This window comes from Vigna umbellata, chromosome 2 (assembly GCF_029865625.1).
Source record: "Vigna umbellata cultivar VRB3 chromosome 2, Vumbellata_1.0, whole genome shotgun sequence".
Taxonomy (NCBI): Eukaryota; Viridiplantae; Streptophyta; class Magnoliopsida; order Fabales; family Fabaceae; genus Vigna; species Vigna umbellata.
Genome location: NC_142166.1, coordinates 7,575,768 through 7,582,746, shown reverse-complemented (window position 1 = coordinate 7,582,746; position 6,979 = coordinate 7,575,768).

Below are 6,979 nucleotides of genomic sequence, written 5' to 3'. Positions count from 1 at the left end.
CTCACATTGAAGGAAAACTTCAAACACTAAATCTAAGGCCATGAAGACTCATTCTCAAAGAAGTTATTTTAGGGAATACAACATCGAAGCATTAGGCATGAGCCACAAAGAAAACTCACACTGGAAGGAAACCCCTATAGCTAAAGTCACACGTGTTCTGCTACTACAAGAAAAAAAAACCACAGTTACATACGACCAAAACCCGTATCTAAGGCCCAAAATCCACATGTAAAGTAGTGTTACATACATATTATATACAGACAAAAATCCGTATGTAAAATGGTCGTATGTAAGTTACATACAAATATAGTCATATAAGTTACACACGAATATATTCCTATGTAACTTACATACATATATATTTGCATGTATATTACATACAGATATATCCGTATGTAACTTACATAGATATATTCGTATGTAACTTAAATACGAATATATTCCTATGTATTTACATACGGATATATCTGTATGTAATGATATCAGAGGAGGCAAATAAATGTCCTACATGTATCAGTAGCTCTACTAAAAGACCTGGACACGCACAATTCACATATAGAGTCAGACTTAAACATTATATATTGCACAATTCACATATAGAACCAACAAACATTTCACATACACTTAAATTAATCCTCAAAGAAGCATTGTACATCAATACATAGGTATATTTGTTAAAATCAATACATAAGTATCCAATAAATAAGTTCTAAACATTGTGTAAATAAGTTCATAAACAGGTTCTATAAATAAGTTCAAGAGTAATGCAAATAAGTTCTAAAAAATGCCTAATAATCTCGATAATCATTTATATCTTCTAGTTTTTATCTTGTGGTTGTTGTTGTAGTTGAACATCATTGTCTGACGAATTTTGAACTTGAGAATTTTGGGGCTGGAAAAATTGTTGTGCAACTGCGATTGTCGATCGCGGAAGATATTGCATGATGACGCCAGTAAAACCTTGAAACTGTCGACGTTGCTGATCATGGTGTGCTAATTGCGTTTAGAGATCAAAAATCTCTTATACATTAGGTTGCTTACTAGAAGAAGATGCATGTGTTTGTTATATTTAACTATCGACGTAATCCTCTTAGAAATCAACATTTCCAATATACGTGTTTATATATATATATATATATATATATATATATATATATATATATAACTTAATCTACATATAGTTTGTATGTGTAGAGAAACATATAAATGCTCACACGTCCACATAGTAACCAAAATAACTTTCCTTTTTATGAATATTTAAACTTTACATTGCATTCATGAATTTGTTTATGAAAATACAGGTGGCTAATAATATCAAAATTTTCTAATATCAATTAAATTCATTTATTCGAAATACGAATTATATTCATATTTATATATAAAAGGTATTAGGCATTGATTGTGACTCGTACGTGGGTCAAATCTTGATAAGATATCAACCTTAAGTTTTATTTATTTTTATTGAAAATAGTCAAACTTTTGTTGTTTTTAAAATTCTATCCACCCATTCGGGTCTGTTTTAGAGATGATGAAAAGGAAAAAACAAAATAGAATATTTAATTTTATCTTTATAAACTGCTTGAATTTATTTTAGCCTCTGCATATAATTAATTATGTAAATCGTAGATTTGATCAAAAAAAGTTGTTAGTAATTTTTCTTTTTCAATTTCTTGTCGACATCATTCGCATATGTTATCACAACCACTCTTTAAGCGACAACAACATATAATATATTATAAGGATTCATATAAAATGACGTAAGCTAGCTCATTTTGTTATTAACATTATTGAAAGGCTTTTAATACGTTGAAGTTTCAATTTGAATATTAGTCTCACACTCTCGCTCTAAAAAGAAGTAAAGCTTGTAGAGATATTGGATGAATTATGATGATTTAGAAAACAACAATGTTTTAACATAATTTCAAAGTTAATCAGAACTAATTTTTTCCTATCAAGAAGCAAACTCATGTATTTATTCAACATTTTCATAATGCAAACTATACAATTGGCATAGTTGTATACGAAGGGAAGTTGTTACATTCATAGACCTAAATAATTTTGATCCATCTCTTCAGACAAAAGTGTTATGTCCATTTCATGTAGACAACACCTTGAAACAAGATGATTCAATTTCAACACTAGAAATAATGTGAACAAGATCGGATTCACGTGAGTTTCTGCTTTTCAAAATTAGGGTTGATTGTGACAAAATATTAATTCAAATGTATAACGATCTTGCTTCCTGGTGGTAGTTCTCATTGACCTAAAATGTTGGTATCCTTAACAAGCTGCCCTGCCATATAACATCATGGGATATTGACCTTGTTATTAAGATTGGCCAAGAAACCATCTACTATCTAGGACATGCTGCCTCAAATTATTGCGTCATGAATTTCACCCAAAAATAACAGCCATATATATACACACACACACACACTTTCAACACATTAATTGAGTCCCATACAAAACTGAGTTGGAATTATTATTTTACGGGAATCAAAAATAAATTTGCTAGTTTTGTAAAATAAGAAAATATATTATATTGTATTTAAAGATGAGACCTAGTCTAGTAATAATTTGGAGCGAAATAAATATAAGATGTAATATGTTCTTCCAAGAAGAGGAAGATTTCACAACAACACATGTTCCACTTTTCTTCGTTCTTTAATGTCGTTGTCATTGCAGGGGGGTGTGCTTGTAAAACATTATGTGATAAAATTGAACATAGATGTTAGAATTAAGTAAGTTATTAGAATTAAGTGATAATGTTAGGAATTATGAGTTTAAAGTTCATTGAATATAGATGAGAAAATTGAATATATAAATACTAAATCATAAGATTTATCTTAAGGGTGATATCATAATCTCATATATGAAGAACTAATATATACTTCATTATTGCACGGCCCCATTATCTTATTATACTATATAATATTATAATATCAACTACTAAATACAATAATATTTATGCATGTTTGTGACTTAAATGAAATCATATGGAAGAAAGATATATATATATATATATATATATATATATATATATATATATATATATATATATATATACCACAAGCTTTTTTTATAACCTCAAATGCTCTATTATAATGATGGAAAATGAGACATTTGTTGGTATTAACCGTGGGAAAATGATGTATTTATATCATTTCCTATAAGAAAATTCTTCAAGTCTATTTATTATTAAAATATTAAAATACTTTCACATCAAATTTATTCGTTTAATTTTATATATAATTAATCGTTCGTATTAATTTTTTAAAAATCTAACAAGTAGTTAAAACTTTGGTAACTAAGGTTAGAGAACAATTTAAACTTTAATTCACAAATCAATTATAATTTTTTTATTTATAATAGACTATTTTAGATGCTAATAATTTTTAGTTTATAAAATGGTTTCTAACTTAGTTAATACTAGTGCAGAAAAGAGATACGACAACGAACAATAAACGCAACGTGACTGCAAAAACGAGTTGCAAAGCAGTGATAGTGGTGAAAGAGTGATGGTGGCCCAAGAGTGACAGTGGCCTTCGAGCTAGAGACGAAGTGAGTCGAGTAATAGATGACAAAACTAGTCTGTAGAGGAAGGAAGAAGAAAACTCTAAAATGGTAATCTGTGTTTTCTTTTGCCAATATAATCCTAGGAAGACATATGACAACATTTGTTTGTAAAATCGATGATAAAAAAGTTTTAATAAAATAAAAAATCATAAATTTCAATGGTAATTTTGAAATTTTGATAAACCTTTTGATCTAGGTTGTTCAAATAACCGAGGTCATATGTCCTTTTTAGAAAAAAAAAAGACAATTTTGAAATTTTGTTCAACATTTTGGCCATCGTTGCAAATAGTAGATATGACATTGGTTGTTCAAATAACCAAGGTCACATGTCCTTCTTAGAAAAAAAAAGTGACAAGTTTGCAAATTTCATCAACCTTTTGACATCGGTTATTTAGTGAATCGTTGCAGAAAGTAGATACGACAATAGTTGTTTACATAATCAAAGCCATATGTTCTGTCTAGAAAAAATAAAATAAAAATATATTGGTTGTTTAGTGAACTACTGCAAAAAGTAGATATGACAATAACCAAAGCAAAGTTATAGGTCTTGTTCAGAAAAAAAAAAATAGTGAAAATTTGAGTTCACCTTTCGGCTTTAATTATGTACTAGTCAATGCCAAAAGGTATATATGGCTTGGATTATTTTGTAACTGGAGCCATATGTGCTTTTCAAATAAATAAATAAATAAAAAGCACAATTTTTTAAAAAATTGAAAAATTTGGCACACCTTTAAGCATTGATTCACGATTAATTGATATTTAAAAGTGGTATATATATATATATACTTTGTTTCACCCCTTGAAAAGTTTTCAGTGAAGTTGCAATTTATATGTCAGGACTCCAAGTATATATATATTTGGTTATGAATAGAAATGTACGTGAAGAGTATAAAAATAAGACTTACAAAACTTCTTATTTTAGGAATTTTTATTAGAGGTGATATGTTAGTTTTATGTCAAATGTTCGTTGATATTCATGTGTAGTCAACATCTATTCTAAAATGATAACATCTAAAATATTGATTTTAATGAGAATTAAATTACTTACTAATTGTTTCTGCAGACATGGAACGAGGATAACCGCTTGTGTAAGTTTTCTGTGTGTCGAACGTTCGGGGTGACCTGTAGAATACACTCCGACCTTAAGTCAGAATGTCTCTTTGTAGGTCTTTTGTAATTTAATAGTGAGTAGAACCTCCAAATTAAATTCCTATTTATGAAGTTTAAAAGAATCTCACCAATTAATTTACCTCTTAATGATCATTAATGCAAATCTTAACCACTCATCAATAGTCATTGTAATATTAACTGCGCATTGATTATGTTCAACTGTTGTGGGACTGAGTGAGACGCTTTCTTGTGCATTAATCGCTCGATTCTCTCCATCCAGTTCGTCACCGAACCCGATCCGTCAGCTATGAGCCCATAGTAACACTAATTTTTTACGAAAAAGTATGAACATATTTATTTTGAATGAAACAAAAATTGATCTTTCTCCTCCATATTTTTATTCATTATAAAAAAATCAAGGTTGTATAATTTTTTTATTGATTAATGTTTTAAAAAAAATTAAAGGTAACATTATTTGTTTAGTGAACATTTTAATTAAAAATTTTAATTATGAAATAAGTTCAAAACTTAATATAATGATTAATAATTTTCAATTTTAATTACCAAATAAGTCTAAAATCTAACATAATAATTAATTATTTTACAAATTATTATGTATGTGAATATTTTAAATCAAGGAAGTATTCCCATCAATACAATAGTATATAGTTTTTAAAATTATTATGTAATTAAATTTTTTAGTTATAAGTAAGTCAACCAGACTCAACGTAACTACATTTTTTACTTTTTAAGTATTATACGAATGAACAATATCTTTTAATAAAAGAAATGTATGCATACTAACTAACACTATTTTTTCTATATATTAGAAAAAAAAATACAATCACTTAATATGAGACTAAACTACTAGAAAGACCAATTTTTGAATTTTTCTCACATATGTATTTTTGCTATCTTGTTAATATATGGGCATGTATTTATATGTATAAATGCTTTGGATGATTTTACCACTAGAATTATTTTTTATATGTATTTAAAGTTTTATTTAAGAGCCCTTATACTTAAAAGGAATAAAAGCCAAATGACCACTCTAATTCCAATGGCAAAAAAATAATGTTGAATCTGATTAAGTTTAATAATTCATTCAATTAATTTCAACTAAAGCACAATTAGTTTCAACATCGCATTCAAACAAAAAATAATGATCAAATAGCTTTATATTTCTAAAATAGTCTAAACCGAGCCATAAACATTTCCATGCTATTGTTACTACTATTACTCATATATGCACTAGGACTCATCATTAAAATCATACAAGCCACACAAAAAATAATAATACACGTAAACCTTTATTTTTACGCATCTAATTAAAATCTATATTTTTTATGACATATTTATACATTTCTTTATTGTAAAATCAATAATACTTATATTTTTTTCCCTTTATTTTATTTAACAAAAATGTATTTACATGAACATGACAAAAGGAGTGGTACCCAACAATACTGCTTTGGGCCTTGCATTCTTACGTAGTATTCCTCTTATGTCGGCTAATAAGAAGGCTAAAGTTTCCTAATAAAACATTTTTCCACTTTTTTTTTCCAATTAACACACATGGCAATGAAAATTACTCATATACCACATTTTGCCTTTATTTATTAAAATAATACTTAGAATTTGGTTTCAAAAATTCGAATTCCAAATTCTTTTTGTTGTTATTGATCAACAGAGGGTTGAAGTTCAGTTTTTGATGAACTAAATTCTAATATTTACAAAGTTAATCATGATATTATAGTAAATAATATAAAGTATGTTCTCTATAAGATTTTTATTAACATATGTGTAGTTGGGAGAGAAAAATTCACATTTTTCCATTAACAAATTTTATTTTCCTTTTCTCTATAGATTTTGAAAGTAACTCTTACAGTTATTTATACATGGAGATGATATAATGTTTAGATGGTTTGGTATATTAATTGCAAGATAATATTTTTTTGACATAAATACATTTTTCCTACATATATTTTTTATTTTATAATTTTTTCAATCCAGGTTAACCTGTTCTTTTTTGGCCTATCTTATATTTGATTCGTAAAAATGGATCAAGTCTAAAAAAATACATGTTAATTATTTTTATTTGTCCAATATAGCTTTTGGTCTGCAGTTTATATTAAAAATTTAATAACTTCATTTTTATTTAATTAAATTAATAAAAATAATAATTTTTATAAACTTATATCTTAAAATAAATAATATTCATAATTTTATAATTTTTAAATTTTTAAGTACAAATTTATTAAAAATAGAAATAGTTTTGAGATGGATTGAAACC